At 47.4% G+C, this 13,369-nt stretch overlaps 2 long non-coding RNA genes across 2 annotated transcripts; one reads left to right on the forward strand and one right to left on the reverse strand.

Moving 5' to 3' along the window:
- Positions 1–355: 355 nt before the first annotated feature.
- Positions 356–9,775, reverse strand: LOC131908785 (uncharacterized). Its single transcript, XR_009378662.1, has 2 exons — positions 9,616–9,775; positions 356–953 (listed from the first exon to the last, which is right to left on the reverse strand). It is a non-coding gene; the product is annotated as an uncharacterized LOC131908785 (long non-coding RNA).
- Positions 9,776–11,910: 2,135 nt separating this feature from the next.
- LOC131908786 (uncharacterized) lies at positions 11,911–12,808 on the forward strand. The gene is made up of 2 exons (XR_009378663.1): positions 11,911–12,225; positions 12,462–12,808. It is a non-coding gene; the product is annotated as an uncharacterized LOC131908786 (long non-coding RNA).
- Positions 12,809–13,369: the final 561 nt, after the last annotated feature.

Consider the following 13,369-nt stretch of genomic DNA (forward strand, 5'->3'; position numbering starts at 1 on the left):
ATGCTGGGACTTTGTGCCTACCCTCCTCCATGTTGGGACTTTGTGCCCATCCCTCATCCATGCTGGGACTTTGACTTGTGTTTGCTTGGGGCTGGTGGATGCTGTGTCAACTGCTGTGAGGTCATGTGACAGCTGTCCTGCAAGAACCTGTGGCTAGATAGGTCATAACCCCAGGGGAAACCTACTGATATTAGTCTGCTAATATCGGGCACAGTATTTATTAAATAATAAATCTAATGATTTATTACTGCACCCATAGATTACCACACTGTGCAAACTGTCTTCAAAGAAGCTTCATTTGCTTTAGATGGTGGTTAATGCAGAGACCAACAACTGGCCGAGGTACAGACAGCAAGAGATTGATACTTATTTAATATTTAGAGTATTGTATGCAATGTTAATTTATCTTGGCTTTAAAATAAATGAAAGACAAATGTAGAAAGTGCATTTAAATAGTGAATACCCCCATTAGATGACTGAAAGAGGGGCAGTTACTGCATCCCTCTGGCTTTCACCTTGTTCATAAGGTCTGCCTTCCAGAACTAGTATGTGATCGGCTCCTGGTTGGAAGTGATGAACGAGGACCAGTGTAAATGAAAGGGGACAAGGGGACCAATGAGACACATCACCATACACCATATCTTCTTCTGAAACTTGGGTGACCTGAGTGCCTCCAGTAACAGACATTACAACTCTGAGATACACGACTATCAACAACACTTCCCCCAAATTCAGAAGATGCCACCTTAGTCTTCAATCAGATTTCTGCAAGCATTAGCTCAATGGCTGCCACAGTGCTGTTCATGTGAAATGCTGACGTCTAGTATCCCTGGAGATGGACACAATGGTGCCAGCTCTTGGGAACAGATCTGGAAGTGTGGTTGGTTTCTTTTCTTGACTCAATTCCCTTCAGTATTTGTGGATGAGGAATCCTCTCACGGTAGCCAAGTTGACTTTAAAAAAAACACACACACATTTAAAACATTGCATTAGCAGGCAAGATTGTAATTCTAAGAAAAAAATAAAACCATAAAATAAAAAGTATTTGAAAATTTTAATGTACTCATTTAAATAAAATAAAAGCCTTGCCCTGACCTGAGAACTTGGCTAATGAGGCATTTGCCAAATTATTGCGTTTCTGTGGCTTGCCAAGTATGTCTTTACTTTGCTTGGCACTTTCTAAAAACGTTATTATAAGCCCTTCTTCCAAAGAAAATTATGCACCATGATTATTAACTCTAAAATTACACACACATTTATCCGCTGGTGTTTGTGTTCATGCTTCAGCTGTCATTTCAACACCGGCTGCCGGGTTCCTGCACCTGCTCAGAGCGATGTTTTCCATGTGTTTCAACTAATTCCCCATTATATGGTAGAAAGCCAAACGCTGGGAGATAAAGCCACAAAAAGTGGGCTCTCCTAGAAATCAGCCCTCACCTCAGAGAGCTGGGAACCCTGCTCGGGTTCACAGAGAGGGGTGGAATCCTTGTGCACCCTGCCGGTGTTACTCATAGCTTCTGTGACATGTTTTCATCTATTGTGTGTGAGTTTGTGTAGGCACATGTGGGAGGGTGCACATGTATATGTGTGCGTGTGCCTCTGGAGTGTCATACTTCAGGGTCTTTCTCTGGCCTGGAGTTCACCAATGGACTGCTAACCAATGGACTCCCTGGGTGCAGGGATGGATCTCAGTACCACCAGACTCCCCTGCAGTTGCCCAGCAACTATATACAAACTGGCCCCATGACAGCATCCTCCTTTGACTCAAGTTCGTTGGTTGAGCAGAACATGCAAGCTCTGAGGGGCTCCACAGTGATGAGTTCCAAATTCACAGCCCCCCAGGATGTGAAAATGGAACCTTGACAGTGTGGTACAGATTCAGCGAGGTCATCTGGGGGGACCCTGATTGATCACGGCTGGTGTCCTTTAAGAAGTGTATGCTGTGGCACACAGATGGGTGTTCATGTGAAGGCATAGAGGAGAGTCGGCTGTCTGTAGTTCAGGAGAGGCCTCGGAAGAATGGACCTTGCCTGGCAATGTGGCATACACAAGTAAACCCAGCACTGTGGAGGCTGAGGATAGATGCTGGGGAGGTGGAAGAAAGCTTGGACTACTTAGAGTTTCAGTCCAGTCTGCTGTACACAGAGAGAGCATATGACTAACAAAAAAAGAAGGAAGAATAGGAGGAGAGGAAAGTGGAGGTAAAAGAGAAGGGTAGGAAGAGGGAGGAGGGAGGAGGAGGAGGGACCAACCCTGCTCATGATGGATCTTGTACTTCCAGCCTGCTGTAGTGTAGGACAATACATATCTGCCCTTTAAGCCACCAGGTTTGGGGTCTTTGTGACAATAACTTAGGAGGTCAGCAATTTTGATTCACTTTGTTGGGGACCATGCTGAGAAACTGCAGAATATATATTGACAGTTAATTCCACTGAAATGTCATTGCAAATTCCAAATCAAAAGAAGATTCAAGATGGCATCTTGGTAGGTACCTGGAAAGGAAGCCACATCCGAGAATACTCAAGATGCTGGCTCCTAGGTGGCCATGTCCAGGGAGGCTGCACAGGGCAGACCTCCATGTCTACCTGTCCATGCATGTTTTTCTCTATAAGGGAATTTGCCAGCCTTACTGCCACACCCATGCGTGTTCATGAATCAGCCCCCTGGAACATCAAACCTCTTCCTGTCAGATTGTAGGACCAGTGAACATGGTGTCCACTTCAGTCCTTGTACATTAGAGAATTCTGAGGACAAACATATCTGTACACACTAGTGCTGCACACCCCCACCCCCAGCAGGTGTCCTGATGGAGTGAGGAGTTTCTGGTTTTTGTTACATGACCTTCTCTTGGAGAAATCCAAAAGCTCCACTCCCTGGAGTGTTCCACATGGAAGAGAGGCCTGTGTTGAACAGGGGGCTGTTAGCACAGCAGAGGGTTTGATTGGCTCTTTAGAGGCTGGACTGTGACAGACTTCACTCAAGATGGAAAGCAAAGGCTGCCTAGGCTTCTGGAGGTGGTCCTAAGTGTCTCCTCCTGGCTTGATCTTGCCCTTCCTGATCCCATCACTTTTCTGCTTCTCATTTAACAACTGGATCCACATCCCCATCCCTGGGGATGAGAAGCTGTGGTGATGGGACCCTGTCTCTCCCAAGGTCTGGGAGAATATCAGCACAGGCCCACGGTAGTCAGGTCCTTTGCTGCTCATTGCTGTCAGCCTCTTTAGATGTCCAGGAGAACTGGCGTGCAAATGTGCGGAATGTGTTCTTAGAAGATGTTCTTAGGCTGCATCTGAAGGAAGAAGTAAAACACATTTCCACTCTCACACCAGCTGCTCCATATGCAAACACTGCTGTGGAAACCAGGCTTGCAAATAGCTCTCCACCTAGGTGACAAGGCTGCTCCCCAACTCCCCTGTGATGCCAGCAATCCTGCATCCTGTAGGGAGCTCTGGTGTTTACAGCTACAGAGAACAGGTGGAGATGAGTGCTGCATGTGGCTCTCTGTATTCAAAATAACTCTTAGAGGAGAATGCCCATGGGGAAGGGGACTCAGGGCTAGGTGAGTACAGAGCCTGCTGCACAAGCAGGAAGAAGGGAGTTTGGCTCTCCAATCCCCACAGAGGCGGGTGTGGTGGCATTTGCCTGTAATCCCAGAGCTGGCAGATGAAGACAAGAGGATCCCCAGGCTTACAGGCCAGTCAGTTAAACCAATCGGTGAGCTCCAGGCTTGTTTATTATTTATTTATTCATTTATTTATATTTATGTGTGTAAGTATGTGTGTGGGAGCTTTGCCTGCATGTTTGTCTGTGCACCATGTGCACACCGGGTCCCTGTGGAAGCCAGGAGAGGATGTCAGATCCCCCGGAACTAAAGTTACAGGCAGATAAGTAGGTTCTGGGACTCAACTTGGGTCCTCTGGAAGAGTAGCCAGTGCTCTTATCTGCTGAGCCATCCCTCCAGGTTTAGTGAGAAGCACTGTCTCAAAAAAATAAGGTAGAAGAAGATATCTGACATTGACCTCTGGTTGCCACGAACATACATACATATGTGAATGCACACACACACACACACACATACACACACACACACACACACACACAAAGGAGAACATGTTCACATATATACCACACAAATCCAGAATAACCATAATTTCTAATAGGAAGCTTTCTTGCCCCTTATAAAATTAACCAATTACATTGCAATGGATAGGTCTGATTGCTATCAGCAGGATAATGCAGACAGGCATAGAGCGGAACACCACCCGCCATGCTGGTTCACAGGGTGACCTGTGCTTTTTACCAGAGGGGCTCCCACTTTCTCTGAAGGCCAGGAAGAACACTGTAGTGCTAGTCCCACCAGGGGCGGGAACATTCAGGTCCTGACCTCAAGCTTCTCACAGGAGACTCTAGCAGCCACCAACCCTACGCTTAAGTGTGCCTTTGCTTTACAAAGGCTCCAGTTTTCTTTGGTGATTGACTGGAGGACACATGTTAATTATCAAGTCAAGTGAAGTGGTGTGATGTCATGCCCATGACAGCCTCATTTTAGGTGCCACTTGTAAGATATGTTCTCTTAGGCATGGTTCTTTTTATTAAGCCTTGGAAGCTCAGTCAGTGGGGGAAGCATATGCTGCTGGTTCCAAGAGCCGTTCTGCCATAATCCCAGCTCTGGAAATGGCCTGTACTGATGGTTCACAGCCCATCAGTTTCACAGCTCGTGGGTCTGTACTGTCTAATTACAGGTGGAACAGAAAGATGGCCATTTCCTGCCCTCCAGGTTTACCACTTACCCTAAATAAAAGCAAAACACACACTGAGTCATGTGCTCAGCATTCTGGGAAAATGTCCCCTGAGCAGTGAGCATGCCTCTGGTGGCACCTGGGAAGTGAGTGAGTGGGTCACACAAGGAGCTTTGTGTCCTCTTGCTCAAACTCTTGCTGTGTTTAATTTGGGCTGTCACCTTAATGGAATTGGGAGTCACCTAGGAGACACACCTCTGGGCATCTGTGAGGATTAGCTGAGAGGATAAGACCTGCTGTCAGTGTGATTGGCACCTTCCAGCAAGGTGATCCAGATATGGAGAGGTCCCAGGAAATAGCAGTGTCACTTGGCTGCCTCTGCTGCTTCCCGCTGCCACCACCACCCTCTCCTGCTCACATCAGATTCCAGCTTCCCAGCCCTCCCACCTGGACCGAGTGCCAGCAACTATTTGAGAATCTACCAGGCTGCCAGCACCAGACTGGGCCAGCTAATTTGTTCAGTTTTGAGAACTAAACAAACTAAGCAAGTACTGGGTTCTCAACCTCTTCAAGGTACAGTCATTTCTTCTTGACCCATCCTGTAGCACCTAAGCCAGCCCAGTGAATCCCTTTCACTGTATATACATGCATTCTACTGGTTCAGGTCTGATGGACAGCCCTGCCTAACACAACCTCCACCCTCTAAATCCTCCTGGCTCCTGCTGAGGTGTACCCACCTCAGTAAGACAGCAACCCTATCTTTTCATTGAGCTTCTCCCTTTAGGGGTGATCATTCACAGGCTGAAAACCCAGTGAGAAGCGAGGCTCGACTCTCTCCATGGTTAGTGGCCTGGCCCACGTGTGAACAAAGACAAAGAGGATGAGAAAGAACCCCAGCTGGATGTTGGCTTTGACTTGTACTGGAATGAAGGCAGTGTGCTAGGGTGACAGGAAGAGTCTCTCTCACAGTCCCTCCATTCACTGCAGACCAAGTCCTGTGGGAAAAATACCTTTTTTTTTTTCTGTCTGTGGCTGTTTATCCTCACTCACTGTCTGCCTAACAGAATCCACACTTTACCATTAGCACATCCTCCCCCCACAATTTAGCTATAGCTTCCTTCCCCAATTCACCTGTCACAGGCATGCAGAATTCAGCTGCTCCCTCTCCCTGCCCCCATGAAGATGCTCAGTAGTAGGTCGGAGGGTACAATGGGTAGAATATTCTTCTGAAGGTCATGCCATGAATTGTAACCATGTTATCTCTTGGGCTCAGCCAGGCTACTGTCCAGTCCCTGCTGGACTGTGTGGGTGTTAAAGGCCAGGGCAGGATTTCACAGTCAGCCTTCCCTTGGGTTGCTGGAGCCTGTGCTGCTTCTCTGGCCCCTGTGATGTGGCTGTGGCTCATGTTCAGACCCTACAGAGTGAGTGGGTCATTGTCCTACCCCAGGTCACCTCTGTTCGGCCACCACCTCTCTTAGTTTCTCTGCACCCCTGTGCCTCACCTGGTCACATTAAGGCTCCTAACAGCTGGGTTGCATTTGTGATGACTTAAAGACCTATGAGCACTTGGCCTAGATGCTTTGTTTCTGATGCCTCAGCTTCCTCCCTGCAACTGGAGGTGACAGAACAGCAGCCTCGGTCTCTGTGACTATGCTGCAGCCTCGGTCTCTGTGACTATGCTGCAGCCTCGGTTTCTGTGACTATGCTGCAGCCTCGGTCTCTGTGACTATGCTGCAGCCTCGGTCTCTGTGACTATGCTGCAGCCTCGGTCTCTGTGACTATGCTGCAGCGCTCTAAGTACGGAACACCCGGCTAACCTCCAGTCCCTGGCCGTTCGTTACTCTGGACATCACCTTCAGTCCTGTGGTGGATAAGGTCCTGGGAGAAAACAAACATTTCAAGGATAAGCAGACAAGAGTCCAAAGCTCCTCTCATGGGCATTTCGGTGATGCTGGCCCAAGACAGCTTTCCATTGCCAGCTCCAGTACTAGGTAAATGACGAGGCACGGAACTTACAGCTGGCAAGAAAAGGCAGAGGGATTGTGTCACCTGCTCTGCATCAAGGAATCTCAGTGTTTAGTTTTAGTTTGGTTTATTATCTATAAATTAAGTGGTAACTTACTCAATGCACATGTGTGTGTTTAATTATTGAACATATACACGCATTCATGTGTATACATGAAGCCCCAAGTTGACAGATGGTGTTGACTTACGACATGTAGACTGCAGATGGAAATTTTAAAAAATAGGTATAATCTCAAAAATCAACAGTGTTCAACCTGCCATCTTAAAAGGGTCATATTGTCATCTCTATCAGTTATCTGTTGTATAACAAACCAGCCTCACACTTAAAGGGCTGTTGCATCCAACATGTGTGATATGTGACCTTGCAGAGTTCCTGAAGGTCAGAGGTGCAGAGCAGGGCAAAAAGATGACTCTGGTGGAAGCGCTGAAGAGGCTCCCCTCCCCCTCCAGCTAGGTCCCCCTCTGAGGGACTGAAGAGCCTCCCCTCCCTCTCCTGCTAGGTCCCCCTCTGAGGGACTGAAGAGCCTCCCCTCCCCCTCCTGCTAGGTCCCCCTCTGAGGGACTGAAGGGTGTTCAGGAATGATGGCACCTGTGTGGACTTGAACCAGAGGTCTCAGGGTCTCTCCCCAGCGTCCTCTGCAAGTAACATGGAGTACAGTGGCAGCTGGCTTCCTGGCAATGCTCTGGAGAGACAGAGCAAGGCTGAAGCTGCAGTTGGTCCTGTGGCCCCCGTCATATGACAAACCCCAGTGCCAGATAATGAGGTAAATGCTGAAAGATCAAAGAGACAGTGGAACAAGCCATGTCTTACCTCTAGGACTCCACAGCCTGAAAAAGCCTTTAGCTGAAAGGAATGCTTCTGCTGAAAAGCCTTTAGTTCCTGTCTCCTCATGCCTTATATACCTTTCTCCACCCAGCCATTAAAGGCATGTGTGCTTCCCAAATACTGGGATTAAAGATGTGTGCCACCACTGCCTGGCTCTGTTTCTCTCCTAGACTGAGTCAATCTCATGTAGTCCAGGGTGGCTTTGAACTCATAGAGATCCAGACGGATCTCTGCCTCCTGAGTGCCAGGATTAAAGGTGTGTGCCACCACTGCCTGGCCTCTATGTTTAATCTAATGACTTGTTCTGTTCTCTGATCTTCAGGCAAAATGTATTAGGGTACACAATATATTACCATAGAGACTAACATGGAGGCTGAAACCTCCAAGAGCTGCCGGGACCCTCTTGCTCACCTAAGCCCTACACCTCACTCATACCCAGAGGTGCCGTGGGCTACAGTGGTCCAGTTTACAGGCTAGAAGCTGGAACCATGGAGGACTCTAGGCAGACTCTCCAGCTCCATGTACAAGGTCTTACAGTTAAAAGATGGCAAATTCTCCCTCTGTGTCAGCATCCAGATTGCTATTCATGGGCAAGCGATTCAGATGAATTTTGTGTGCAGAGGGACTTTTGGGTAGTATAGCATGAAAACCATTGCTCACTGTGGCAGGGTACAGTTCCCTGTGAGCAGTGGTCCTTTGTTTGATATGTGGGCTTCCATTCCACACAGGCTGTGGGAGAGGATGGTGGCTCCATGTCCCTGACTTTCAACAGGGTGGAAAACAGCCATGTGCAAAAGACTTCATGGGAACGGCTGTGAGCACAGAGCAGGACACTTCTTACACTAGAAAGGAAATCTGTGCTACTGGTTGGGCCTCAGCTCCAATCAGTGCTCCAATCAATCAGGAAATGGGATGACCGTGGAAAGAGGACACAGGTTCAGTGGACCTTCATCCAGCCTAATGACAATCCGGGGGCGGGAAATACAACTTCACTGGGAGAGTTTTAGTCTCTGGATGTGGTGCTAACACACGTGTGTGAGAAGCTTGTGTGTTTGATGTGTTGCTGCTCGACTGGCTGGGAGCTCCTTCTGAGCCTGGTGAGCTGAGCTGGAGTATGCAGCCTTGGAGACTCAAGCAAGGCTGTAGTGATCCCTACCGTGAGGGAACTTCTTTTGCAATGCACCCAGACCAGGGACTCTTCCATCTAAAGTCCAGCTGGGAGGGCATTGCTGGAAGTACATATGAGCCTCAGGTTTGTCCCGGTGGATGTGGTACAGGTGTGCAGATCTTCCTATAGGTTCTCGGACTTTCCTAGCTTATGTGAATCTCTTAGGATTTAGGGACTCAGAGCAATATATAGACTTTAAAGTCAATATATTGAGGATTGCTCAGAGAACAACTGTGGGAAATCATTTTTAAGAAGGCAGTGGGGTCCCTTTGAATGGCTTGAACAATTGGTTGGCATTGTAGGTGATGTACCTAGGCATGAGCTAATGTGAGTGGGTAGAGGGTCATCCAGACCTCTGATCAGAAAATAAACTCCCTTGGCTTCTTAAAGGGTTTCATTGTCACCCACCAGTGCCTATGGCACTGGGTTGCCTCTAAAAATACTCCAACAGCAGAAATTTGTATGGATAGCTGACACTTTCTCCCAAAGTCATTCAATTCTGTTATTTACTGTGGTGTGTAACCAGGTTATAAATAATTGTATTTCCTATAAATTTATTTGCCAGGGTGAAATACAAAATTTAGTTTAACTATCTCAAATCTGTGATTGCTTTGAGAATGTAAATATTCTCTCTGCTCCAAAATAGGCATGAATCATCACATTCCAGTGAAAAATATCACAGCCCTGACACAGCCTTCCAAAGGTAGAAGGTGGCTGAGGAGGGCTGATTGAAATCTGGGCTGACAGGCATCCACCACAGGCTGGCTCATCAGCCATATTTCAGGGCTGCTTGATGGACAGGGAGAGAAGCATTTGAACCTCCAAGCAAAGACTCTACATCAAACACACCCACTCACCCCTCTCTGCTGTGAAACTGCTGTTTGCTTTAGAAACCAAACGTGAAGTGGATTGTGGATTCTCCCGTAACAACCCAACTCATGAGCAATTCTGCATTGTAGTGGCTTCTGGGAGAAGCCTGATGCTGTCTTTGGTAGGCTCTATTGAAGTCGGCCATCTTGTTGTTGGCAGTACCTGATGTGAAATAAGTAACAAAACCATTAAACACCATCTTCATTTCCTTATTTAACAGACTCGTTATTCAGCACTCTGTGTGGTGGGCCTTTACTGTCTTATAAATATTTTACAAATTTTGAGAGCTTCAAGCCTTACATACTGATTGCCTGAAGGGAAGCACGAACCCCACATTCTCGGTTTTATTTTCAATAGCCGTTGGTCTTGAATTTTCTGAAATGAGTGTGGAGTGCAGATCTTTCTCTGTAGGGAAATTTAGCAGTGTCTCCTCTTAAGAGTAGCCTGAACCTGGATGTGCTGAAAGTATGTGAAAAAATTAATAACTGAGGATTTCCCACAGCACTGAGTGCTGAGAACACTGGTGAGCTACCCTCCCCTCCCCACCCCCACTCTCTCCCTCACCTCCGAGGTCTCTGGCTGTTCCTTGCTGCTGTTGAGAATACTTCCCCCGCATCCTCTCGTTCTCTTCAAGGAGTCCCTTCCCCCAGCTACCGAGCCCTCTTGGTTTCCTTTGCCCACCTCAAACATCTTGAATCCCTAGTACACACACACTCCTTACACACATGCACTAATACAGGCACTCATACATCATTCTCTCTCTCTCTCTCTCTCTCTCTCTCTCTCTCTCTCTCTCTCTCACACACACACACACACACACACACACACTGACATGTACTCTCAGGTCATATACACACATACATCCATGTACACACTCTCTTTCACAAACACACACACTTACACATATACACACACTCACACACAGAGACTGACATGTACTTAACAAACATCATGTCAGTGTCATTTCCCAGCATTCTGTACCTCAGCATCCCCCCTGGCTATCTTCCCCCAGGCTGTATTTTCTCACCGTGATGCCCCTAACCATCTACAGGATGTGTGTCACCTAGCTGGTTAACACCAGCAAGCCCAGGGTGACCTTCAGAGTACCTGTGTGAATCCTTAGGCCATCCAACTTCATTCTTTGAATGGCTTGAGTGTCTTTCAATCACTCTCAGGTCCACACCACCACTGGGAGAGCCTCAGCATTGGGGGGGGCAGTCCTTGTGCTCCTCTGCTTACTCTGACCCACCCCCTACCTGAGCCTCCCTCTAAACAAGCAAATTTAGTAACTATGTCCCTAAAAACTGTTAGACCACTTTAGGTTATAAAGGGATCTGGTCACAGCACTGGAAGCTTTGACAAAGGAATGTTTCCCTCTTGCTGTGGATCGACCTCTAACTGGAGCTGATTGTCTTGAAATAGTTCTTGGGACACCAGGGGTACAGTTCATCTCCTCACACCTGCTCCTCTGATCGTCGAGTCCCACGGAAGGCATGGCCCCTCCATGTCTGTCCTCATCCCACACTTCAGTCCCTAGTCCAACTCTTTAAATGTGTGCATTAACCTTGGGGTGTACATTTAATATGAAGTCAAGATAAACCTGTATAAAGTGACTACCTTTAAATGCGTTATTATAGAACACTCCACTTTGAGGGATTTTTCCATTTGTAGATAACTTGGTTCATTTGAGGAACCTAAAATTAAGATTTTGCTTTCCCGCAGACCTCTCTAATCCTGCGGCTACCGGGCTGACCTGTACAGATAGGATCCCACATCTAACTCCCTTCCTTCACTTCATTTAATTCCCGTTTCTTTTTCTGCATCACGGCTCTTGCTCTGCCAGAGGGGTCAGTTAGGTTTGGTGGTGTATTTGACAGTTCTGGGGCAGCCTTGGGCTCTGTCTTGCTTCCTCTTTCCTGATTTCTTGGGGACAGCTCAGGGCCTGTCTGGGCCTTTTCTCAGTGCTGCTGTGGAGTCCGATTCACCCATCCCAAGTGTCACATTTGGAGCATAGTGGAGAAAGACAGTTGTCTTGGTCCACACATGGGCTAATGAGGACCTATGAGACGGTGCATGAGTGCAGAATCAATATGAACAATGGCTGGGCAAGGTTGATGGAGGGTGTTCAGCTGGCAGAGGCAGACAGTTCTGGGCATTACCTGGTAAGTCTTCTCTGTTGCCTCAATGTGTGTGGTTGACCCTCTAGGAAAGGAGGTGATGTCACTGTTACTCTGGTTCACAGTCACAAAGGCAAAGTTCCACAAGTGGTTACATTGGTCTCATTAGGCACCAAGGCCAGTTACAGGGTTCCCCAGTCTTGGCACCACTGATCACTCCTTGCTGTGGGACTGTAATGTTCATTACAGGACTGTCAGCTGCATACCTGGTCTTTACCAACTGGATGGATGCCAAGATTATCCCGTCCCCATGACAATGAAAAATCTACAGACAAATCTTCTCAGAGGACAGAGTTGCCTGTGACTGAGAACTGTCAGGTTCCCTACCTTGGCTACTTGGGGTTCTTAGCTAGGATACCACTGATTGGTCCTTGGAGATGAACCCTTCTTTCTGGCTTTAATGGAAGCAAGGCATGTAGGGTAAGCCTTTATTTAAGACACTTTTGACCTTGTAGAGAAGGTAAAAATAACAGGATTTATCAGGAGCACCAGGCCTTACCCCTTCTGTTCTCATCTTGACCCTTGGAAAAACCTGAGCTGAGGAAGTCAGAAGAACCCATAATCCTCTGTCAGGCAGAAGCAGGGCTCTGTGAACCCGGGCAAGGGCCTTTGTCGACATCATCCCCACTCTCTTCAGAACATATTTTCTCTCGCAGGAATATGAACACACCCTCTGCTCCTGAATGAGACCAAGTGATTCCATCCAGGGATGTTTCATGGAGAAGCTCCTCTGTGACCCACAGGTCTGCCACATCCAGAGACCACTATACATTAAGAGCCACCTGCCTGCTCTCTGACTGACAGCAGCTTTCTGAATCCAGCTATTTATTCAAAAGATGAAACGAAGCGTGCGGGGATTAAGCACTTGAGTGAAGCAGAAATTACAATTATAATATTTTTTTAACAGACAGGAACAGGTGGTATTTTAAATCTATCCAAGATTAACCCGAATTCAACAGTCTAAATGCTCAGGTTGTGGCAATAAACATTGTTTAATTATGAATTCTTAGGTGTGTGTTTTTACCTGGAGTTTTCAAATTGGAATGGGCCCAACCGAAGTTATCTGCACACTGCAGTTTTTGTGAATAATCGAGTAGGGATTCAAAATATTAAGAATTTTTGTGTAGCTTCACTGTGGGGCTCTCCATTGCTCTCTGAAAACAGTATGGTGCAGTATTCAGGACCCTTGCTTCCTCTGAGCAAGAACAGTGAGGCCCAGGAGTTTGGAGGATGTTTTCTAACCTCGACAGGCGTTTGTTGCACCCAAGAGCAGGGCCCTTGTAACTGAGTTTTCCTGTAAGTCAGGGAATCCAGTATCTCCATATTGGGTGCCATGCCTGGGGGCTGCACTGGTACAGACTAGGTTCTGCAGGGTTTTATTTTAGACCCGCAGGCAAGGCTTACAGTCCAAGGCAGGAGAACTCTCAGCGTTTTGCCTTGCAGTTCTGGCATGAGAACATCCTGATAATAGAGGTAGGTATGACTGACACTTAGGAGGGGCTGTGGGATGATGTTACATCCTGCTAGTTGCCTTCTCTGACCTCTCGCTTCAAATCTCAGGCTG

This window comes from Peromyscus eremicus, chromosome 4, assembly GCF_949786415.1.
Source record: "Peromyscus eremicus chromosome 4, PerEre_H2_v1, whole genome shotgun sequence".
Taxonomy (NCBI): Eukaryota; Metazoa; Chordata; class Mammalia; order Rodentia; family Cricetidae; genus Peromyscus; species Peromyscus eremicus.